The sequence below is a fragment of the Mchenga conophoros genome, linkage group LG4 (genome assembly GCF_057382185.1).
Source record: "Mchenga conophoros isolate Kocher_MC1m ecotype Shallow Benthic linkage group LG4, M_conophoros_male_GT1.1, whole genome shotgun sequence".
In the NCBI taxonomy this organism is placed as follows: domain Eukaryota; kingdom Metazoa; phylum Chordata; class Actinopteri; order Cichliformes; family Cichlidae; genus Mchenga; species Mchenga conophoros.
This window is the reverse complement of record NC_140529.1, coordinates 32866903-32893214: the sequence shown is the minus strand read 5'-3', so window position 1 is coordinate 32893214 and position 26312 is coordinate 32866903. Positions and strand designations below refer to the sequence as shown.

The following is a 26312-nucleotide window of genomic DNA, read 5'->3' as shown; positions in this document are numbered from 1 at the left end:
CAACTTGTTCATTTAGCAAATCATTTTCTGATACACCTGAGTGCTGAAACTGAAGCTGCTCTTTCAGATTGCACAAGGACGTACGGAAGAAAGGGAAGAAAAAGTGCACAGCATAGGAGCTCTTGATGGCATCCTATAATTGCCTACCATCATTGCTCAAAACATTTTGCTTAAAAAGGTTTTCTATGAATGTGAAGCTTCACCTCATCCATAGAGTTTAATTAAGGGAGAAGGTTTCATATGATGAATAAAGAGATTTGGAGCTCTACAAGGATAAAAACAAAAACAAGGTTTTATTCAAAACAGGAAAAAAAATCTACAAATTTCAATTTAAAGAACACAAACAGGTCTTTAGAAAAAGTAAAGAACATTATTTTTCTCTTTCTTTAAACATGTCTAAAGAGTCTGGATTCGAACAATCACTTGGTACCGAGGGGCCCAAAGTGTCGTGAGGAAATATCACACACCATTACACCAGCACCACCAGCTTGAACCATTGATACAAGGCAGGATATATCCATGCTTTCCTGTTGTTTATACCAGACTCTGACCCATTCGAAGTGTGTGTCAACTGTAGCCTCATCTTCCTGTTAATAGCAGTACTCTGTAATAGTGGCACTCTGTGTGGTCTCCTGCTGTTGTTTAACATTTTGTCCATTTAGAGATGCTCTTCTGCATATCTTAGTTGTAATGAGTGGTTATTCAAGTGTTGCCTTCCTCTTATATTAAGTTGTCAACGGGACCAACAGGATATTTTCTCCCAGAAACCTATCAGGCTAAAGAAGTCTTTTTTTGCCTTCCAAGTAAAGATGTGACATACTGTAACCTATGAATAACTACATGCTCTTCATCCAGGGAATGAATATAAACATAGAAAGCTGTTGCTCACAGGATATTTTCTCCTTTTCTCTTTAAACCCTAGAGATGGCTGTGTGGGAAAATCCCAGCAGACCAGCAGTTTCTGAAATAATGAGACGAGCTTGTCTGGGACTAACAATGAAGCCACACTTAAAATCACTGACATCACCTCGCTTCTCCATTCTGATGCATGGTTCGAATTTTATCAGGTCTTTGTAATTATGTCTACATGGTTTGCATTGAGTTGCTGACATATGATTGGCTGATGAGACAGTACTTGATGAAGTGGCTAGTGAGGCTTAAACATTGCATGAAGAAGTCAGAGGGCTGTTCAACAATGTTTTGCAAACATATCAGAGACCAAATTAGAAATTTCTGGTTAAAATGAGAAGTGTTCTGTTTGGAAAAAGAAAACGCTGCATTCCAGCATCAGAGCCTTATTCCATCTGTGAAACCTGGCTATGGGAGAGTGGTGGGCCGGCCCCGTTCCACTGCATCTGGCCAAGGAAGATTTGTCACTCTACTGATGGAGCAATGGGGGTTTAAATGAAATTCTGAAGGAAAATGTCATACATACTTCTGTTATCTGCCTCTAAAAAGAACATGGGTCATGCAGAAACACAACTTCCCCCACTAAACCATTAAAAATAGTTACAGAAGAAAAAAATGATGCTTTGAAACAAACCAAACAAACAAAATCCTGGAATTGAAGATGTTCTGAACACTGATATACGTAATAATTTTTCCAAGCCAGTGTGCAGTACTAATCACTATTAAATGAAAATGTTTGACTGCCATTATGACTGCTGCAAGTGGGTTACACAAGATATATAAAGCAAAGGTTTACATACTTTCTGACCTCATAAATAGACAACATTGGACCTTTTCTTCAATAAATGGATAACAGTGTTAAATTATTGTTTAATTGGGTTTTCCTATATTACTTTTTTGAATTTGTGTAAAAATCATATGATGATTTCAGTCATACTGATGCAGAAATAGAGAAAATCGCAAGAGGTAAACAAATTTTCTCCAGAACAGTCTGTATATACTGAATGTAGATTAACGACATACACATGCATGCTAGCACATCCTTTCTCTTTCTAATAGTCACGTGTTGCAGCACTCATGATCCCTGACCTCTGCATTAGTATGTAAAAGTCAGGACATTTAGTACGTCCACATGCAGGCAGTCAGACAGGCTGTCTGCTTCCATCAGCTGATGTTCATCTGTGATTCAGTAGTTAGATGCAGAACCGGAGGGAGGTAAGAAGAGAGGGAGATGGAGGAAAACAAGCCGGATGTTGGATAACATGCTGGGGCTGGCCCACTGTCAGCCCCACTCATCACGAGCCCTGTCTGGGCATCCCACTAGCCTTGGAGTCACACAGAATGGCAGCGAAGGAGACTGGAAGTCACAGCCCAGATTTAGAAGGAGAGCTCTGTCACCTCCCCGTCGGAGTCTGTTGACTTTTACAAATCACAAAGTCACTCATTTGTAGCCTTCTTCTGCATCATAACACCTTTTGAGGCTACAGTGAAGTGTGTATCTGTGTGTAGTGTATATGCTCAAGGCTCTGTGATTAAAGCCTCTATTTGTGTTTCCTCTTTGCATGACAAGATTTTGCCCCAACATCTGAAGTCCTGTGAGTCATACCAGAGTCTGCAAAATTGACAGCAAAATGACATGAATAAATCATGTGACTCAGAGGATCTACTGCAGATTTTATGTTCTAGCAAGCTTTCTGTGTGAGAAATTCACAGAAGGCATTGATGGCAAGCCCATTTCATTTTCAGTTTAGGAAATTTCTGGTTGTCAGCTTTTCACTTATCCTAGCTCTGCTGACCAGGTACAAACAGTCAACAGAGATGGCAGTTTCATAAATCCACCAAAGCTCTGAATTAGAATTTTAGTTTGAGCTAAATAACTGCCGGCTATGGTAAATGTCCTCCTTTATGCTTCTCTGTCTGCAGATGATACTTTGGAAATTTAGGGTTAAATTTATTATCTACAGCTTTCTTTTCCATTTTCAAGTGGATAATGTGTTAATATACAGTGGGGCAAAAAAGTATTTAGTCAGCCACCGATTGTGCAAGTTCCCCCACCTAAAATGATGACAGAAGTCAGTAATTTGCACCAGAGGTACACTTCAACTGTGAGAGACAGAATGTGAAAAAAAAAAATCCATGAATCCACATGGTAGGATTTGTAAAGAATTTATTGGTAAATCAGGGTGGAAAATAAGTATTTGGTCAATAACAAAAATACAACTCAATACTTTGTAACATAACCTTTGTTGGCAATAACAGAGGTCAAACGTTTACTATAGGTCTTTACCAGGTTTGCACACACAGTAGCTGGTATTTTGGCCCATTCCTCCATGCAGATCTTCTCGAGAGCAGTGATGTTTTGGGGCCGAGCAACACGGACTTTCAACTCCCGCCACAGATTTCCTATGGGGTTGAGGTCTGGAGACTGGCTAGGCCACTCCAGGACTTTCAAATGCTTCTTACGGAGCCACTCCTTTGTTGCCCGGGCGGTGTGTTTTGGATCATTGTCATGTTGGAAGACCCAGCCTCGTTTCATCTTCAAAGTTCTCACTGATGGAAGGAGGTTTTGGCTCAAAATCTCACGATACATGGCCCCATTCATTCTGTCCTTAACACGGATCAGTCGTCCTGTCCCCTTGGCAGAAAAACAGCCCCATAGCATGATGTTTCCACCCCCATGCTTCACAGTAGGTATGGTGTTCTTGGGATGCAACTCAGTATTCCTCTTCCTCCAAACACGACGAGTTGAGTTTATACCAAAAAGTTCTACTTTGGTTTCATCTGACCACATGACATTCTCCCAATCCTCTGCTGTATCATCCATGTGCTCTCTGGCAAACTTCAGACGGGCCTGGACATGCACTGGCTTCAGCAGCGGAACACGTCTGGCACTGCGGGATTTGATTCCCTGCCGTTGTAGTGTGTTACTGATGGTGACCTTTGTTACTTTGGTCCCAGCTCTCTGCAGGTCATTCACCAGGTCCCCCCGTGTGGTTCTGGGATCTTTGCTCACCGTTCTCATGATCATTTTGACCCCACGGGATGAGATCTTGCGTGGAGCCCCAGATCGAGGGAGATTATCAGTGGTCTCGTATGTCTTCCATTTTCTGATGATTGCTCCCACAGTTGATTTTTTCACACCAAGCTGCTTGCCTATTGTAGATTCACTCTTCCCAGTCTGGTGCAGGTCTACAATACTTTTCCTGGTGTCCTTCGAAAGCTCTTTGGTCTTGGCCATGGCGGAGTTTGGAGTCTGACTGTTTGAGGCTGTGGACAGGTGTCTTTTATACAGATGATGAGTTCAAACAGGTGCCATTCATACAGGTAACGAGTGGGGGACAGAAAAGCTTCTTACAGAAGACGTTACAGGTCTGTGAGAGCCAGAGATTTTCCTTGTTTGAGGTGACCAAATACTTATTTTCCACCCTAATTTACGAATAAATTCTTTACAAATCCTACCATGTGAATTCATGGATTTTTTTTTTCCACATTCTGTCTCTCACAGTTGAAGTGTACCTCTGGTGCAAATTACTGACCTCTGTCATCATTTTAAGTGGGGGAACTTGCACAATCGGTGGCTGACTAAATACTTTTTTGCCCCACTGTACATGTGATCTGTACCAAAAATCTTCAAAAGTATTCAGCCTTAGCAGTCAAAGTAGCCCTGTATTGTGCTTCTTTGGATTTATCGTAAGCGACTGAAATCTTAAACTGGGATAGTTTTCTCAACATAAAGCTTTTCTAAATAATATCTGTTGTCTGATTAAAAAGCCCCTTTTTGCCAAGATAAAATGGGATCATATACACACACTCTCAGATGGACTGAATAACAATTTGAAATAAAATGATTAGAAAACACAAACTTTAAGTTATTTTACACAGTTTCTTTCTGCCGAATATCAATTAAAGCAGCATATAAAACAGTAACACAAGCATTACAGTACAGGTAGCAGATTACAACAGTTCATCTCTACACATGACTAAGCACTCTGTTACAACCTGTGACAAATTCCAATTTACGGTTCTTGTACCTGTGCAGTACCACAGGTACAGTCACACTCACGTAAATATGACCATCCATTCATCCATCCTTTTCTGCTTATCCGGGGCCAGGTCGAGGGGGCAGCAACCTAAGCCGAAAAGCCCAGACTTTTCTTTCCCCGGCCAACTCCTCAGCCTTTCCTGGCCAACAAAGAGATAATCTCTTCAGCATGTCTTGGGTCTGCCCCAGGGCTATTATGATGGTCAAAATATGACTAGTCACACACAACTTTGTAAAAATGGCTTTATCAGTCTCTCACAATACTGTGGAGGAATTTCGACTCACTCGTCTGTACAATGTTACTTCAGTTCAATGAGGTTTGCAGGCATTTGTTTATGCTCAGATCTCTCAGCACTTCAATCGGGCTGATTGGGTCATCGCAGCACCTTGATTCTTTTCCCATTACAGAGGAATTTTGACCCCTCTTTTTACAACGTTGCTCTGTTCATTGAGATTTGAGAGTATTTGTTTATGCTTGGCTCTTTGAGGTTCTGCAATAGCATTTTAATTAATGTGAGTTCTGGACTTTGACTGGGCAATTGTAGCACCTTGTGCTGATATGCTTTCTTTGGGTTTTCCATACACGTTACTAAGCATTATAACCAAGCACCTCAACTTTGGTCTCCTCTGGTCCAGAAGTCTTGCGATTTGTTAAAATGCAACACTGCAAGGAGAGCGTGTTCTTGATAGTGGCAGTATATAAAGAGTGTGAGATAACTGATCTGTGGGATACTCTTGTTTGTGTTGTTATTGGTTCATCAGAAAGCTGCGGATGAGAGCGGAGTTATAACATGCAAAGAGCTCCAGTGAAACAGAATGAAGTGTCCACTGAAGCCACTCTGTACTTTTCATGTGGTATTTTTCAAATCCTGGTAAATTCTGCTGCTACTCCCTTCTCTGTTCCCGCTCACTTGTCAAGCATTCAGCTGACACGCGGCATTATCCACATCCAGCAACGTGCAGTTGGGATTTTCTAGGACTGCACAGGAGCATATTTGTGTTGAATGAAAACCTCTCTCTGCATGAAATCCACCAGGAAATAGACAAGCAAACAGACATAATCACAGAACCATAAATTATGCATGACCCAGGCTACCATATTCCTGGTAAACCTTCCAAACATCTATAAATGTGTTCAATTTTTTCTGTCTTGAACATTTACGACAGTGGCATTGTGTTAACATACCTCAGTGATGCAGACCGGAATAATGCCCAAACATTTGCTTTCATAGCAGTGGTCACACTTGCTGATAATCAATTAATCAAATTAATCTGATTAGCATTACCTGGCTGCATATAAGCCATATTCAAAAACAAAGTTCAGGTGCAGTTTATATTTAAAGGATAGCTTCAACCACATGCTATTTACTCTTTATTCTCTGTGAAGTTAAAGGTCTGGCAAACTTCAGGATAAATGGGAAGAATTTACTTTTACTGACAGCCATGCCAAGTGGGATGAAGAGAAATACAGAGGGAAAACCTTGAAATATATACTATGCCTTTATATAATGCCTCAGAAACCTTGAATCATTCATGCAAAGCCAGACAGACAGACAGATAGAGATATCTATCTATATACATCACCTTTCACTGCTGTAATGTTACCATTTTAGTTCACACCTACAGAGCTTTCATTTACTTGTTTTTGTCTGCAATGGTGGTTTTTAAACCAGAAAAGCTCAGAAATCTGAGTATGTGTCTGCATATGTGTGTGTATTTAGCATTGTGGGCTAATAACCAATTTTTCAAGGTCTGTGGCATAGACAGTGAAAACATCCAGACAAAAAACTTCCCGTTTCCACTGCCAGCAACTGATGCAGGTAAATATTAAAAAACAAAACAAAATCCATCAGACAATAGCTGAATTTTTCAAAATTGGCTTCAGGACTTTTCATGCATGCAACCAAAATCTGCTCAAATCCAATCTCTCAGTGCTACTCGAACTGTAAATGGAAAGCAGACAGAAATCAAGATCCATTTGAGTAGCTGCCAGCTCCAAAAACAAAGCTAAAATAAATAAATAAGTGTGTATATATTGACCACTTGCAAACAAGATGATGCCAGAGGTCAGAGGAGAATAGTCCGACTACTTCGAGCCAATAGCAAGGCAACAGTATCTCAAATCATCACTCGTTAAAGCCAAAACATGCACAACCCATCGAAGCAGAAGCCTGAGGCTAAAACAAAGGCAAAAGAGGGCTCAACCCTTTTAAAGCATGGCGTACTGAGTAAAGTGGTATAGTTGATTGGCTGGACAGAAACTCGAGTGATCTATTATTTTTTTTTACAATTCAAACAAATGCCTCTATTTACTCATTAGTTCACAATAACTACACAGTTTTCCTGCAGACAAACAGCAATGCTACATTCACTGATTCGCACCCTGTTTATCCTTAAGGTCTAACAAACATTTTAAGGTATTTTTCTTCTCTCAAAACATTGATGAAGCTATTTTAATATACATATTTTTCCCAGAATTGTGTACCCTTACAGGGTGCCTGTATAAGGTGAAGCTCATCAGTGAGTATTTTCAGCTTGCAGGATACTATCATCTTAGAATCACCTTATTCTACAGTGATGGCAGCAGTAAATGCAGATTCTATATCAGCGTGTACACATACTGATTTATCTTTTTACTGAAATAATATGTTTTCACCATGAATTATTCATGTGATGGCACCATTTCATCAAACTCAAATATTCTACATTGTTATGCTTACAATAATAATGCAGAGATTTCACATTCTCGGTCTGTTTGGAAACACAGAATGATTCTTTAATTCAAATATAACCTCCAATAACCTGATCACAAACAGGTGCACACATTACATGTACACAACTGAAGTGTTTCTTAGAAATTACACGTAAAACTACACAATAACAAGATGCCTTTTGCACAGCACTAAGTAACGTGAAGCCATAAATGTTGTCAATAAGCTCCTGACTGCTGTGGTCAGCCAGTCTGACAACAGAGGGGATGCTTCTGTTGCCACATAGGAAACACTGATCCTCTTTCACTCCCCCCTGCTGGTTTAATTATTGCAACCCTGGGGATTATTTGTGCAGCAGTAGTGGAAAATTTACACCCAGCATGGAGTTTAAACAACATAAAAGCCTCACAGAGAATTCCCGAAATCTATCTGACGCAGAAGTGTCTGCCTCTCTGTGTCTTCGTTCCTGGTTGAACCTTTTTTTGATCACTTTTCACAGTGTGAGTCACCACCTAAAGCACAAAGGGGATGATTTGTCCCATCTTTTTGTTTTTTTAAAAAAAAAAAAAAAAAAAAAAAAAAAGCAGCCACGTGGAAGGGTTTTAATGTAGACTTCAAGATTTAGAAAGTGTCAAGTACAGTTGCAGCTCATCCTGCATTAGCATAAACATTACCAAAGGCAGACATGTTTCATCTGCGGATTTCAATGAAACAATATTCGGCCCATCAAAGAAAACTCGAGCTTTTGTGGATGCTCATAAACTAAGACAGTGCCTACAGTAAAGGTGAAATAGGAAATGTTGGAAATGTCTGTAAGATGCTCACAAAGAGTTTTTACTCTCTGATGATGTAACAAAGTAAAGGAACATTTTGGGACACATTTCAAAGCTATGAAGATGGTATGTGGTAAATGTGAAGCTCAGGCCAGCGGGCCTAAAGTACATTAGCTACCCTAAGCCTCTTCTTAAAATAACAAAATCCAGCAGTACCACTTCAAGTACAGTACCACTTTTTCGCTTCACTTCAAGTTAAGTAAAAGGTCGCTAGTTCGAGTTCATCCAGCTAACCACAGTACAGCTTATTACTAACATCAAAAACTGTTTTGCAGCCTTCATATATTAAGACAATTTCATATAGATTCATCACATTTGGAAATAAATATTTCAAATAAATGTTGCAATGAAGACTGAAGTAAAAGGCTTTCACTTTTCAAGTTCGAGCACACACTTTTCATCCATCCTGTGTCTGTGTGTGGCAGAGGTGCACTTCTACTTTCCAGGTAACAGACAGGAACTAAAAGGCATTTAAACCCTCAGTGTAGCCTTCAAGTAATACACACATTTGTGGTCTCTGAGCTGAGAATATGATACAGTGATTTATGTTTTTACCGCAAAACATAGCATGTGTCCCGTCTGCATCTCAAGTTGATTCATCACTGACATGAGGAGGCGATACACGCACAATATCATCTGGTTACTTCCCTAAAGAAATTATACAAAAGCAGGCTGATATCGAACACCACAAACACATTACCTTTTCACCCTTGCGTCTATAAAAATAATCCTGTCTATATGTGTGTTGACTCAGTAAGGATAATATTAAATGAGAAAAGAAACCAATAAATCTTTAAAACTGATGCAGTCAGTACACCACCTGACTCAGTAGCTTGTCGAACCACATTTAGCAACAATACATTGATCTGTGTGACATTATCAGGCCCTTACTTTATTACAGAGAAATTTTGACCCCCTCTTTACAACGTTGTTCTGCTCATTGAGATTTGAAAGCATTAGTATATGCTCAGCTCTCGAGGTTCTGCAATAGTGTTTTAATTAGTTTGAGTTAAAACACAACAGTTCTCCAAACCAGTACAATGACAAAAACTTCTGTTAGAAGTGGTCAGTCTTATTCATTATTAGGTTAAGTTGTATCTGACTTAACCTCTTAAACCCTGTGGAAGCAGTCTGCGAGTTGGTAATTTTTCATATGACTGTATAAGTGTAGTCTCACTGATTTTAGTGGTTTTTACAGATAAAGACTTTTCCTTGAACTAATGAAAAAGAAAAAAGTTGTAGATTCCAGCAATCAAATATATTCTAAACAATTTAACTGTACTATAATGACATGAATGTTATGAAATTGCAATAAGTTTAATTTTTACATCAAACACTGCAAAGAGGCATTTGTATAAGAGCAGACACCTATGAATTCATTCTGTTTAGATGGTTGTAAAGAAGCCTGAGATTTTATTTTTTGTTGTTGTGCCAAGCTTGAAAGAATGTGTAATGATTCCTTGAGGAAGCTGGGTGTCTACTCCACAAGTGATGGCAGAAAAGAAAATATATGGTGTAGTAGAAGAATTGAGCAAATGGGGTGAAAGGGACGAAAGTGAAACCATTTAAATTGCAGCAGGTACAAAAACACCATCAGTACGACATGAGGAGATACAAAGCAGGATGTAAATATAGGTCTGCCAGAGTGAAACACGTTAACATTTCTCAATAAAATGCAGAAACTTGTATCACACTAAAGAAAAAAGACAGGTAAACATATGCAGGAGTCTGCACAAGAAAGTGAAAGATATGGGAAAAGAAAAAATGAAAAAAGAAACGTGAAAAAAATGAAAGTGTTTTAATTTCTATACAAACAAAGCAAAACAAATTGTTATGAAAATGGCAGAATGATGGCTCGATTATGTAAGCTGTAGGCTTTTTTTTTTTTTAAAGTTCAGATTATATAAAGTTGTGGTAGCAACTTAAAACAGCATGGCATAGTTGCTCAGGAGACAACAATATCATATATTACATCATATTAAATTACATTGTCCACAGAAAATTAGAAACGTTCTTTATCTTTTTGTTTTGGCAAGTTATTTGCTGAAAATATCACAGGAGCAAAGTGGGGAGACACCACAAAAACAAAAATGCTTGAAGAAATTTAAAGAGAATTAGTTTGTACATTAGGTTTGATGTCATTAGCAAACTATACAAACCAGCGAGCATCAACTCATCAATCTACTAAGTCAGCAACACTGTTTCACTTCAAACAGAAGAACATTAAACAGTTTGTAAAGCTCTAGTTTGGTTCCACAAAAAAAGGAGATATTTTGCATTGTGAATGAAAGTTTAGTCTGTAATGAAAAGGACCAGCACAAAGGTAAAACTGCTAATTGTAACCATTTGTATTCTTTTCCATTTTTCCCCCTTTTAGAGCCAATGTTTGTTTGGTCCATTCTGGACTTCACTGGAAACCGTCAACTGTATATACAGCATTTAGCTACTGTGACATAACTAATAGTCTGTTACTCAAAAACACAAAGTAACAGACTAATAAATTGCTGCAATACCAAAAACTGGAACACATATCTCCCACGACTGTTATCATAGATAACTGCAGTAAAACTTCTACAAAAGGCACCAACTGCACGTAGGTCAGTAACTTTAAGCCAAATCCAAAGGGAAGAATTAAACATTGGTGTAATGAGAGGGTAAGCAAGCTACAGACTATAACCATTTTTTGAACCGGGATGCAAACATGTTACTGTAGTTTCATCGTTTAAGTTTTGCACTTTAACATGTGAGCCTATGGGGATTAACTTGCTTCTAGAGGCAGCCTGACGTGGCTATTGGAGGAGTAGACACTTTTGCATTGGCTTCATTTTTAGTCCCGATGGTTTGCCACTTGGCAGTAAACACAATGGTGTACCACTAGTGTAATGTGGATTACATTTAAAGAGTTTTAAAAGTTTCTTATGTACATCTTTTGTCAACACAGAGGGAACTCTGTAAAAATAACCTTTTTTTCCAGGATTATTAGTGCTGCAATTTAGCTCAGTCTGCACTTTTTAAAGGTCAGTATTCTGAAATAGGATCACTATGTCTTTTTAATTTACTTTTTCTGAGAGCAAACTAACACAAACAATTATGCTTTATAAGTTTATTATGTTACTGTTAGTAAAGAAAACCAACAACCAACAGTTCTGGAACCTTAGCCTCCTCGTCTGACCCATGCACACTGACAACAGCCTGCCTACAGATTATCCATGCACAGCATGATGGAACTCGAAAAGGTCAGCAACCATGATTAGTTTTCGCACACTCCTTTGCCAAAGCACCCGCCGCTGATGAGCCTGGACATATTAGCGGGTAAACACAGGCATACACAGTAAGCGATTTCGTGCAGTTTTCTTCTGCTGGTATATCTTTCAAAAAGAGAAAATTTGTCACGCATGTTACAAATACATTGAAGATCAAATCTGAAGTAAGTGAATGGTTCGAGTATATCACGGACTTGGGTGTATTTCAATAAGTTAGGTAAAAGTTTCTATTTAAATATGCATGTAAGAAATCTTGGCACAAGACACTGCAATTAGCTCTTTAATTTTTATGCAAACTTCCTTTGAACCACCATCCTCTCCAGAATGCTTCTCTCTCTCTCTGTCTCATAGAGCTCGTCTTTGGTGAGTCAGCCAGCACAAAAAGCCAGACATCAATACTTGATCAGAGTCCAAGGCAGCCTTGCAGCTACCCAGCTCCACCAGCTGGTCAGGGCAGCTTCACCATAAAGCGGGAGAAGAGACGGCAGGGTGGAAAAGGCTGGAACAGGCACTGCTCACAGGCTCTTCCAGTCTAACAGTAATTCAGAGAGCCAGCAGAAAGCAATCTGTGGTGTGCAGTCAGCCTCAGGGGGCACCAGGAGGGCACGACGGGGATCCGTCTTAAAATATACCAAACACAAAAAATAAAAACAAAACTGCTTCCTATCGAACAGCTGAGGGATGCGCCTGTTTTATTTTTTTTGTTGAGCCCCATGGGGTACTAAATGTGTTAAGTCCCATGTGAGACAATATGAGACAGCCCAGCATCTGCCACAGAAACTTGCTTCCTCCATTTCTCTTGGTCCTGTCAGAGCAAAGCCACGGTTCAGCTCTGAGGAGTCAGTCAGACCCATCACACTGTGATAGTCCCTGTGAGAGTTTTGTCTTAAGGCAGCAGCCTGCTCTCACACCAATAATCATGAAGAAAATATGAATAGCATTTAAATACTATGTCGCAAACAGATTTCCTCATCATCCATCAACACAAAGATAACAATTCAACATTCAGAGCAAACAGATAATATTTTTGCTGAGCATGCTTTCTGCACAGTTTTTGCAAAGATTTGCTTTAATTTGAAAAGCTGCGGTAAAGTCGAAAATGTTTATTGGGATCAGCGGAGGATGACACAAAGCTCAGAAACATGTTATAAATATAAGAATGTCAAAATTCTAGCTTTAGTAAGACTATACTGTTTAAGCAATGGTGCCACATTGTGCCTAAAAGTACACAAAAATTGAAACTGTTGTATTACAGTAATATAATACTGAATATCGACAAATAAGTATTACCAGTGCATTAACATCCAAATCCTCACAGTGCAACACCCAAGCAAGACAAGGAAACTATGCAGGGTGCCCGTACCATACAATTCAATGATCAACAGTTCATGTCACATTAAGATGAGATTAGAGGACCATTTCTCATCATTTTAACTCTTTGTTCTTTTCTAGCTATAACAGCTGATCAGCTCTTTATAATAAATAAATCAATAAATAAAGAAGAAATGTTATGATAGCAACAACAAACAATAAACCAGCAAACACATCATCATTATCAACATGAAAATAAGAGTCTGGCATTATATAATTATTAATAACAATAAATAGCAAAAATCTGTTCTTTCTATATTGTTAATAAAAGTTATAAAACATTTATAACTTATTATTACTATTATCACGTAAAAACATTTCAAAAGTATTTTAATTCTATACATTATTTAAAATTATTTTTAAAAAGTTAATAAAATGTTCAAAAATATGATTTTATTATGAAATAATATTAATTACAATTCAATTTAAATGGACTGGAATCTTGACTTCTGTCTCAAATTAGATCTTTCAATTACATCGATCACTCTTCAGTTAAGCAGGTTTACCTATGTTTAGGTTCTAAGGAAAGAAGTTGAAAATGGACATGGAAGCAGGTGTAACAGTGAGGTGGTGAAGGTGGGAGAGTTAAAATAGCTAGGGTCAGTTATCTAAAAGTAACAGACAGTGCACAAGAGAGGTGGGAAAAGAGTGGAGATGAGTGTCAGGAGGTATCTGTGAATGAAGGACAGCACTAAGAGTGAAAGGAGAGATTTATAAGATGGTAATGAGACCTGCTATGATGTCTGGTTTGGAGACAGTGGCACTGACAAAAAGGAGGTGAAGATGGAGGTGGCAGAATTGAAGTTAAGCTAATTTTCATAGGAAGTGACCAGAATGGAGAAGATTAGAAAGCAGTGTATCACAGGGACAGCTCAGGTCGAGCAGTATGGAGACAAAGTTAGAGAGGCACTCTGGTCTTCCACTCCTGTCCTCTCTTCATTACCATTTTTCTCTCCCTGGGAAATACAGCAACGATACATTTAGCTCACAGACAGTTTCGGTGTTTGGTTGTTGAGCTGAAATTGAACGCTTTGAAATTACCTGGCACTTCATATTTTAACACCAAAAAACACATCACAAGATGAGAAGGAGAAAAGATGAGCTGAATCCGTTAGCAGCTGTGGGACATCTTTATTTTCTTATTACTGAGCAAATATATCTATGCCCTCACTGGAAGCAATGACAAGCTGCAGCGCACGTTCACTTAGTCACACCCACACTCACCCACACACAAAATTAACTAATTTAAGAGTAACCTGTATCAACCTATCACAATTAATTACTTATTAACTGAAGGCTATTCCAGATCATTCTGACCCAGTTTAACCCCAGCAAATGATGTTGAATATGGCGCTGCCAGGCAGGAGAAAAAGACAAAGACCACAGAGACGATTCATGCACTTAGTGAAGGAGGATATGCAGAGGGTTAGGTGCGGAGGCATGTGATCCCATTTGGTGACTTCTAAAGCCACCGACCGAAAGAAGATTATGACAAAGTAAATCTAATGTTTCAGATATTAGACCTGCTATCTAAAGAGTAGTAGTTATAGTGATGTAGTCTAAGAGAAAATTACAGTAGCCCTGAGAGGCCAAACGGACTGCAACTTAAGAAAACACCAACAATAAGAAAAACGCTGCAAAAGCACACAAAACACAACGGAAATAGGAAAAACAGAAACGGAAATAGGAAAAAACAGATTTCCAAAAGCACAAAGGAAGTGTTTCTGGGGAAACAATAACCCGACGGACCAGTTGCAGGAACCAAAATATGGTAGGTAAGTGTGTTTTAATCTCATGATTCATATGGTAAATGGTAAATGGCCTGTATTTATATAGCGCTTTACTAGTCCCTAAGGACCCCAAAGCGCTTTACACATCCAGTCATCCACCCATTCACACACACATTCACACACTGGTAATGGCAAGCTACATTGTAGCCACAGCCACCCTGGGGCGCACTGACAGAGGCGAGGCTGCCGGACACTGGCGCCACCGGGCCCTCTGACCACCACCAGTAGGCAACGGGTGAAGTGTCTCGCCCAAGGACACAACGACCGAGACTGTCCGAGCCGGGGGTCGAACCGGCAACCTTCCGATTACAAGGCGAACGCCCAACTCTTGAGCCACGATTGCCCCAATCGAATATAATACTGATGACGGCTTTTTAGGCTAATAGTTAGGGGCTAACACACTTACCTCTCATCTTTTCTTTCCTCATAAAACCGATAGATCCTCCACTTCTTTTAAGTGTCTCCCAGCGCAATTCTGAGCATATTTTAGTTACTGCAACTGGTCCGTTGGGTTATTGTCTCCCCAGAAACATTTCCCTTGTGCTTTTGGAATCTGTTTTTTTCCCCATTTCCGCTTTCGTTTTTCCTATTTCCGTTGTGTTTTGTTTGCTTTTGCAGTGGTTTTCTTATTGCTGGTGTTTTCTTAAGTTGTAGTCCGTTTGGCCTCTCGGGGCCACCGCAGGAAATTGACTAAAATAATTAACATGAATTAGAAACCAAACTTTACTTGCCACTGAACGTATTCGAAATTGTTTATAAGTAAATAACTGAAATAAATTGGTTGGCTCTTTGCATTGAATTTAAAAATGTTAATGCAGAACAGACTAGGATTTACAGAGGGAAAAAGTTATTTGATGAGCAGAAGCAAACCTGAGGAATGGCTGATAAATTTCCACTATTATGTTATTTCATGCTTTTGAGTGATTTTCTTTTGGGTTTTGTTTTTTTGTTTTTTTTTAAGGATTAGAAATATGAACATTTGAAAGGTCTGTACTGTTTGTGCTGTAAATCTCCATGAACTGGACATCAGAGAAATGCACAGAAACGTCAGTGATATACAATTTATATATTACTACAAATGTGTCTACTTTATACTTGATACTGAGCTGTTTGTCAACGTGCGTACAGGATTGTAGTGCCTGCCTGTGAAGATTCAGAGTTGTATAAACCTGGCTCAGATGCTTGGAAGAAAATCAGATAATTGCTTTGAAAATCCAAACAGCAAGCTGATGCTTGTTTGGGCTGCCAACTCCGTTAATGTCCTGTGTCTGAGTGGGTTTTTTTCTTTCCCCATATAATATTTGTAAATCTTGTCTTGATCAACCACAGTAGCACAGAGATGTCACAGAGTTTTTCTTTTTACAGTACAGTTGGAGAGGATCAATCTTTAATCTTTCCTAGCTTGGGGGGGGGTCATGACAGCAAATAGCAGTACCAGTTATTGGTAAAGATTCAGCACATTGTAATATTTATAAATCCCCATCCTCAAGTCCAATTATTGCGGTAAATTTCTCTCTCTCATAAACAGCACTGCAGCTTAAACAGAATGACAGGCTTGGCAGAGCAGAGCAATGTTTGTGCAGCGGACATCCAAACGCAAGATCATCAAAGGATTTATGTGGCGCACAGATCTGAGCATGCGACTTGGAACTAAGCTTTAAACCACAATAAACAGACTATAGGGAATGCAGAGATGACTCGCAGCGAATGAGCAACAAAGGCGAGGATGGGCCAACAGTGCCATGATAACCTTTGAGCACCTGCACAGCCAGACACAGCAGGGTAAATGGCTTAACACGCATCCCAAAACACTAGGCTGCATTTCAGCCAGTGTTATTAGAGATCTGGTAAAAATTGATGGAAATATGAATGAAGTAATGTCAGATTCTGATCCATCATGCTAAAAAGCATCAGATTGGCAATGGCTTCATTTTCCAACATAACAATGATCCCAAATACATCGCCAGTACCTTAAAAGAATACCCAGATAACACCACACTCAGTGGAACACTATCAGTCCTGCATTGGCCTTACCAGGGCCCTAACCCTAGAACACTAGCATGCCGATTTGTAACACTATCATCAGGTATATTTCACACAGATATAATATAACACAAACAAACTATTGTTTAAAGCTTGCCTAAGTGAGTCCTGGCATTGTAGAAGAATAAAGGTAGTCATTCTCAATATCCGGTCTTTAAGTCTGATGTCATTAGCCATGTCTGGGCCCAAACTCCACTGCAGGTCCCCAAGTCAAACAAACACTGCGGCATCACTGAGAGCTAGAGAAACTGTCTAATTTATTTCATCTGCAATAAAATGATCAGTGTGGCTGCTCTACCAGGTTTAACAATTAAGTTTAACATCCAGGCATCCGTGAAAACAGAATTTATGAAATTTAACGGAGTTAGAAGTTAGCTCGCTAGTTTCCATCTAAAGATAATATATCATGTTCTGACTGAGAGATTTCTGAAAAAATTTAAACGTGCAGCTCTGCTATAACTTCTGACATAAATGAAAACAGGAAAGGAAACACCAGTGACATTTGTATGGTTACTGAAGTTGGACTAGCTGGTATATAATGATGTGCCATGTGATCGCTAGCGACACAGCTATGTTAGCATAACATAAACACAGAGAAGCTGGAGGACGAACGCTAACTTTTTTCCACTCGATAAACGTTAACATGAGGGTTCCCGATGGTCAGGGACCAAACTTCAGTCAGGAGAACAACTGCAATACAAGGTCATTAATATACTGCTGCATGGGCTGGGCTGTAGTTACATCGTAAGGTTTTAAAAACAGCTTTAAAATGAACAGTGGTAATAAAAACCGAGGGAGCCCGACAGTGATCACTGACTGTTTTTAGGGGGTGTTGAGATTAAATAGAACAAGATACAAAGCATTAAAACATGTTAAAAAAGGTTTAATAAATGAAGAGTCGGTTGGGCCTGGAAGAAGGGTACATCCGAATTGAATTTCAAGCTTGTTAGAACTGTACAAACTCTGTTTGAAATACATATACTGTATTTCCATTCATATTTGTGCACGTTTCAATATAGCATTGCATCCATTTCCAATTTTCCCAGCTAAGCAAAGAATTGAGGTGTGGTTCAAGACTTTGCGGTGCAAACTTTTACCATTGTTCATTCATAAATGCCTTTAGTTAAATTTAACAGAGATAAATGCTCTAACTCAAATTATTCCCTAAAATCTTCCACTTTGGGATTATTGGGTTTATTGAAAGAGGTAATAATTTCAGTTTTGTTCCTTTATCTCTATTGCACTGGAGGGGAAGTAGAAACCAATATCCCCAAATTTTGGACACCACCCAAAATCTCTGCTACAATTTCTCTGTAATATGGCTCTCAGCTGTTTTTCCCCTTGATTCTGCTTTCTGCAGATATACCACAAAGCCTGATTCAATCATAACCTCTTTCTTTAGAAACTATCCTAAACACTACTTTATGTTATGAAGCCTGGGGAGACTTTAAAAACAGTCTCTCTCTGTCCCATGGGTTCTTGGGCTCAGCTTGCAAGAGCAACCCACTGTCAGAGTCGGAATCCCCTGAGAAATAACCTCCTCACTGGGACAGTTCACTCACAAGTGAAGCTGGCAGCTGAAGTGCACATGTAAAAGCTTTTATGCAGACACCACAACAAAAAGCACACTCCTGACTGACAGCATGTGGTGCAGGTGCTGTGGTTTACAACCTTTTAAGTTGCACAGCCCTGCAGAAAACAATACAGTTTCCAAAGTACGACTCAAAACTACACTCATAACTACACATCCAGGGCAACACACAGTCAGAAACAGTACATTCATGTCAAAGTGACACACAGGCAGAGCTCCTCTCTGCTTCACTGAGCACTGAGCACCTGAGTCTCTGGCCTCTTGCCTGGATGCTCCGGTTTAGAGACGGATCTTCCAGGAAAAACTGCAGCAAAATCAGATTGCTTATCCCTCTGAGGGGGGGAGAAGTGGGTTGGATCTACCTTTTATTACCTCTCTAACACTGCCCACCTATGGACAACAACACACAAGACACTGTGAGCCTGTCATGTGGGCTTTCATCCAAAACTCAAACAGGAACTCAATGCTTTCCTACAGGCTTCCTTTCAACCGTGCACTAAAAATCAGATCAGCAACCAACAGGCTGTCGTTGATGCAGACCAACCGGGAGACATCACTGATAATCCGAGAAGATCAAAAGGACAGAGCAGAGATGCGGTTTGAAGGAGCGGCTTATGCTTAAACCATTTCCCCAGTCCTGACATTTGATATGACTGCTAGCCTGTATCTTCAGGTGTGTGTCACAAACGCTCAGCTGCCATCAACAAAAGCATTAAAGTGGAGGGCTGAAATATCACTGCTGAAATATCCGTGGAACAGGCAATGAGAGGATGAGCCAGAGGACGGCTGAAAGGCCTGCATGCTTTTCTCATCCTTTTTATGAGGTGTCTCACTCATTACTGTGGCGAGCATGAGTCACCATGAATAGCTGAAATCACTGTGGGAATAAGTGCTACATTATGTATTTGTCTATTAAGCATGTGTGGATGTATTTTGTAAAGACAAATTGCAATGATATGAAAGGAGGAAGGCTGCTGGTGTATATTGATTTTTTTGTAGCTCAATCAAAGCAGAAGAATGAAGCAGAAAAGTCATTAAGAATGAAATCATTCTGCATGCATCAATATGCATTTGCTTTTCCAAGGCAGCCAGCCACTGCTTACACCTGGAGGAAATATGTATTGCACAGAAAATCGGTGTGATGGGTAAACTGGTTTTATTACCCAGACTGTGCAGCCAGTCATCAGTCAGCGGGACGCCATGATTTCATCTACAGTGTAAATGAAGCCTGGATGAGTATCATGTGGACAATGAACATATCACCAGTCCTGCAGGTGCCGATTTCCCTTTAAAGAAAAAAGAAAAAAAACCCACAAAAATCACAAACCCACAGTGAGATGAAGGGATGAAAGATTATTAAACTATTGTTTTAACAATATGTGTATCCATATTAGCCAAAAATGTTTGTCTTAAGTAGGTGTCACTCCAGGATGCACACATTTAATTTTTCATAGAAAATGAACATTCATTTTACTTTCTTACCAAATCCAGAAGATACCTTTAATAAGATGCCATAAGAATAATAAAGCACACTGAAACTGATATAAAACAAAAACATAATTAGAAAATACAAATCTTTAATCATTCTAGTTTGCATTACTGTTTGTCTGTACTCCTCCTACCGTCTCGTCTTTCTCCTCAGAGGGAGGGTAGACATAAACCACAGTCGACATGTGACAGCGCTGTTAGAGGTCTGATAATTGACATGCGAACGTGTGAACATGCAAATGACATCAAGCTGCACAGAGGTAAACGCCAGGGTTAGTGACCTCCCTCAGAGGAAACCCTGCAGTCTGACAAATGTTCTTCCCTGCCTTTCTGTCACTAACTGTTACCTTTACTGTCTGCCTTTAACTCACTCCAAAATATCCTCATCCTTGTCTTTGCTTTTATTTCTCTTATTTCCCCAAAGGTGATATGCACTTAAACGAGCAGGCGTCCACATTTTAATTTCAGCAAACAGATTTACTGTCAATAACCATATAGCTACTTAATTCAGTCGGTTGTTTATGGAAGCTCATGGGAATAAGCATGACTCTAACATGTTAAATAATATTCATAGCTACATGCTCAGATTTGCTCTCGTATCTGCTTTTCCAGTTAGCATGAATATATGAATTCTCATTTGGAAACAAAACCAGTTGAGGCCCCAGTTGTAGAAAACAGGCAGAGTCAGGATGAAGACAAGAAAAAATGTCCATAAGATGTAGTGCACACTTTCCAGTCAGCTTATTCCTAAAATGTTCTCAATCCATTACAAATAATCATTATTTATGAAATCTCCTGTGTATCATATTAAACCAGAGTTGACTATCATAAGAGAAGAAAAAAAATCTCCCATTAGTTTAATGATATAAATGAACTGTATTCCAAATAAGAGGACGTTTTATGGTTACATTAATTCTCTGTGTGCCAAAAAGACCGCGTAAGAAAAAAAAATGTGCAGATTGAGGAGACCGTATTTATGCAACTCCAACAGACAGATAATATGTTCGAGTGGAAACCATAATTGATGCTTTTCCTTTCCTTTGAGATACTTGAACAACTTTTCAGATATGTAAAGTTGTTCAAGCTAAGGCTTAAAAATATATACTGTGAAGTAAATATTATATTGGAAATTACTTTTTAAATAATAAAGAGGCAAACTTTAATATAACTTCTTGTTAAACCTTTTGGTGGAATGTTCCTGCTAGTCATATTTTTCCAGTCACGAGTCTTCGCTTCATGATTACAAATCCTGAAGCTACTAACTTGCTTTTGTGAGGTGAAATTACTCCCCTTCAGCAGAAGAGGCTGGTGATAATAATAAGGATAATAATAATTAAATTTTAATTAAAGTTAATTTCAGTGTCTGAAGCAGTATTTTTGAGTGTTCCCACCCTCGATGTCTCGATGTTAGGTAACGCAGAGAAGTTGTTCTTTGAGTTGTGTAGGAAACAGCGAGCACTCTGGGGGTGGGACACGAGGGGAGGGAGTCTTTTAATTATCACAGCTGAGCGCGCAGCAAAAACAGCACCACTGCACAGTCACTATGAAGAATACAATGCTATCTTATAGTGAACCTTACTGCTGCTTCTACAGCTGTATATCCTTTATAGAAAGCATTTAGGTGGGAGCTTCAAATTCCTGGAACACTTTTTTTGCATATTTGATTAAAAAAAGAAAAAGAAAAACAAGACTGCAGTCACCATATTTTGCATGTTTGTTGGCTTTCTTTTGCCAGATAGTTCATGCTGATATTGCAGAGATCCAACTGTGTTTGTTATTTAAATAACTGTTCAAGCTGAAATTCAAATAATATCAATATAATACAATACAAACAGTCCAGGTTTTTGTCGGCAGCCTTATTAGAAATTCAATCCATGCAGGAACCATTACAGAGTTCAGGCACATTTAACTCACGTGAGTCTGCAAAAGCCTCAGGCACAGTGCCCCCTCTTACTTTAAAATAGCTCTTCATATTTCAAAAAGATTATTTCTTTTAAATTATCTCTTATAGCGACAAGTGTTCGCCTCACAATTAATGTGACACCACAGGCAGGTATTTCTGCTAATTTAGCCTTTCTGGTCCAAGGAGCTGTGCAGTACAATAATTAAGCCAGAGTTTAACACCGGATTCTGCCACGTCCACTAAAAGGAATCGAGTGGTACGGTCACCCCAAGACAACCTGACTGAGCCCTTGGTCGGATCTTCAGATTGATATTAAATGGTTTCCCTGTGGTGCCACGAGCCAGCATTAATAAACAGGTCAGACTCTAAGAGAAGGTGTTGTGTTGCTGCTATGGATAAGTATAACATGAACCACATAAAGTTCACAGCGTGTCTATTGGAGTGGTAGATTTTATGTTAAAATGCTGAAAGTAAACTTCACACCAAGCCACACACATCGAGTTATCCTGAGCCACTTTTTTACCCTCATGATGCTCGATATTAGACGTTATGTAACGCTCCCTGATGCTCCATCTGTTCACCTCAGCTACTACTCTGGAAAAAGAGATGAATTTACTCATGCATGCACCTTAAAAGTACTTACAGTGGCTTCCTGTTTGCAAAGACACAAAAGAACATATGCCCAAGGGAATGAAGATGAAGTGGAGGAGGAGGAGTCAAAAGTTTGAATTTGAACCCCCCCACTCCTGATCAGCTGTTCTCCCCTCAACACTCAGTCACGCTTCAGTTCAGGCAGCCTCACATCTCCAGAACAGATGTGATTTATCAGGGCACGTCTCTCCAGCAGTCCACCAACCTCTGTACCCTCCTAGATTCACCTCTGTCAGAGCCACAACTCTGGGGTTGATATTCACAACCAGTGAAATTCAGAGGATATGCAATAACTGAAGTTCAGTGAGAGAAAAAAAAAAAAAGCACTCTAAGGATATGAAGGGAAACACGTAGAGCACAAATATTCAATAATTTGTACAGTCCAAAGTGCAAATGTGTGAACTCTACCTGTATAACTTTGGTAAAGCTACTGTTACTATTATAATATAAGTTGAATTTTCTGTTGAAAATTCAGCATTAAGCTCCAGACTGTGGGCAGCTGATAGTTAGTTTATATTTCTTCTATTTCTAAATAATTGCAGCATAATGAGTTGATATCAGGAGTATTTGTAATAGATCAATAGTAACCTTTGAGCACATCTGTAGGAGCAATAATTCTGGCTGGGTTGTGGAAGGTCAAATACTTATATTGCTCAATCACTTACTAATCAATTTATAACTTTTATGCATGTTTTTTCTGGATTTTTGGCTGATATTTCATCTCTATTGCTTAAAATAAAATACCATTAAAAGACTGTTTCAATGTAAGTGAGCAAACTTAATTCAGCAGGGAATCAACTAATTATTTCCCTTAAGGTTGGTTTAATAAGAGGGGACATCCCATTACCAAAACTACTACTTTCTGTAGATAATGTCTAATGTCTGCATTGATTTTGCCCTCTATGCTCTCATTCCTCTATAAAAAAAAAAAAAAAAAAAATTCTTAAAGAATTTTTTTATGTGCATTTGCTTCATTTAGAAAACGGGTAAAAACATACTAGCTCTACCAGATATTGAGTGGAAGGAGTTTGTAATGTAGATAAAAGATTGAAAAATAAATAGGAAATCTTGAGGAGGCTACAGAGAGTGATGAAAGTCATTTTCCTTCACTCTTTGGAACAAAGACCTCAAAGGTGCTGTGATGCTGTGAGTTAATCACCCATGTGCAGCAACCTTCATTAGTATCTCTGAGAGTCGATGAACAAAAGCTCAAGCAAAATGAAACCTTCACTCCTTTCCAAGTATCTGATTTATTTTTATGAGTCACGAAACTACTTAAACTATTGAGTGATTCAAAAGTGGGACGTGAGAGATCAAAAACAAAAATGCTTCAAAAATTAGTTAGTAAATCATTTTTTAGAATTATTTAGTCAATATTTTTGATTATAAAATAATACAATTCATTTTTGATTAATACTTTGATTGGTACACTTTTCAGTGTAAACATAAAACTGTATTAAACTTTGGTTTACACTTTATAGCATTAATAATAAAAAAAATTAATAATAATAATAATAATAATACACTAATAAACAACAGCGTTCAAACACCTGAGAATACTACAGACTAACAAATGTGATTTAAGCTGAATCCATGGAAACAAACTGCCTCAAAACCTCACAAACCTCGTTGTCGAAGCAAGCCTGGAATGCTCAATGTTCTCAGTGTATTATGGCTCACAATTTGGCAGTGGAACTGAGGTAAGCTGAATAAGGAGGGTTCTCAGGGCTCAGGGCCAATCACAGCTCTTTTATGCAGCTAGCGAGCACAAGGAAAGAAAGCACAAATGCACAATTAATTCATTCACAGTTTATGTCACATGTTCAAAACCAGTGGAGAATTTGGTCCCAGCTTTTCCAATTTAGACATAACTGTATACTAAAACCTCCTGACATTCACACATACAGATAGTATCAATAAGTGCAACAGTTACCTCACCTGGTGTGTACAAACTATAAACAAAATTTCTACAAAACAAACAAAAACAAACAGCATTACAGATACATATATATCATGAACACTAATAATAAGGGTTTGATGAGTATATTTTTCTGCACAGTCCTCAGTTATTTGGTGGCTACCTAAAGTCATACTCCATTAGATAAGTGCTGCATACTAACAACAGCTGGGCACTAAAGCAATAAAGATAATTGTCACTAAATAACTTTTTCCTCAATAGGAACCTGAAATACAAACAATATCATGTCTGTAGAACTTATTCTGTCCATTTTTGACAGACATGTCTTGTATTCAGGTTTACTTCCGCAATTCTCTGACATGCATTTAGACTTATCCTGCTGGAGTATAAAACATTCTCCATAACCACACTACCAAAAAGGTGGAGCATGACTACAGAAAAAAGAGGTAGTTCAATTCCAGAGTATGCACCCACACACCGGTAAAACACAGTGTTTACTGTGAGTCTAATACATTTCTGTTAATGCCATGATCCTCAAACTGGGACTCATCAGTAATAAGTCTTTTTTTCCCGTCATCTGCTGTGAAATACTGGTGTTCCTTAGCCCATCACAACATTTGACCTCATTTCCTTCTTTTGTGGTTTAGAGGTTGTATCTGATCATCTCAGAAAACTAGGCATGCTTTACTTAATCCTTGTGCAGATATAAAGCTTTCTATATGTATTTAACAAATGCTTTACATGCAGTGAAGTTGCTGGTCTCTCTTTTCCAAAGCTTTATGTATCGATTTCATGATGATGTAGTCATTTTTTATCTGACTAATCATGCTTTGGATGCAACTGATCCAGTTTTTGTAAAGTGCTTTATAGTGCAACGCACTGCATGTTTCACTCTAGTCATGATTTGATGCCTCTCTTGGCTCAAAACAACACTTTATCTTCTGACACTTTCCCTTACATTCAATGTCACATTTCTCACTATCACAGTGCTAAGAAATCTTTTGCAGAAAACTTGAGAGAAATAACAGATGAACCACAGCTGTAGGTTGAATTAGTTATCTGGGTGTCTTCTGAAGTCATGCATTAGTGGAAAGAAAGCTTAAGGAAATGTGGCAGCTTCTATAAAAGAGTTCATGTGAGTGTCAATGGTGCTTAATTGCTTGAGTAGTGCAAATATAGATTTATTTATTTTATTTACATCAAGTCATGACAGAATCTCAATGTGGCCTCAGATTCTACAGTTTTAAAAAGGACACATTTACTTTTAGGGCTTTGTTGTATATACTTTAGTTGCAACCTTACAAGTCTTCATACTTGCCTTTCTTGGGTTGTTACTTTTTTTTTTTTTTCTTTGCACATCGCTGCCACCAACTGCCAATTACTGGAAGAGAATAAAAGCTTTTTTGCTAATATTTGGGCTTTTAAAAAACAGAAGCCTCTGGGTCAGCATCTCCCTTGGCAGCAATATTAGATAGCAGGCATTGCTACTGTAATAGATGAACTAAAGCTTTGCAGTGCAGTGATAATTAGAGCATGTCATAGTTCTTATTAGCCTACAGACACATGACACACCAACATGTTTGTGACAAGCCAACATATTTTTATTACAGTGATAGATTCAATTAAGACCCCTGTTGAGTTCTAAACGGTGCCTGTCAGAAAGTAAAAAAAAACAAAAAAAAAACAACAACAACAAACTTGAATTTCTGATTTTTGTATCGATAGTTTTGAACAATGCTATAAGTGTAGAGGTGAAACAAACACAAAAATGTACTGTACATAATAGTTTTAGTTCAGGG

The 26312-nt window shown here is 38.7% G+C and overlaps 1 long non-coding RNA gene across 1 annotated transcript in view; it reads right to left on the bottom strand.

The window, feature by feature from the left end:
* Positions 1–291: 291 nt before the first annotated feature.
* Positions 292–26312, bottom strand: part of LOC146576557 (uncharacterized) — a 42264-nt gene continuing 16243 nt past the window's right edge. Inside the window, exons 3-4 of the long non-coding RNA XR_014892262.1 lie at positions 4973–5091; positions 292–2521 (exon numbers count right to left, since the gene is read on the bottom strand). This is a non-coding gene — a long non-coding RNA (uncharacterized LOC146576557). The remainder of the gene's footprint in view (positions 2522–4972; positions 5092–26312) is intronic.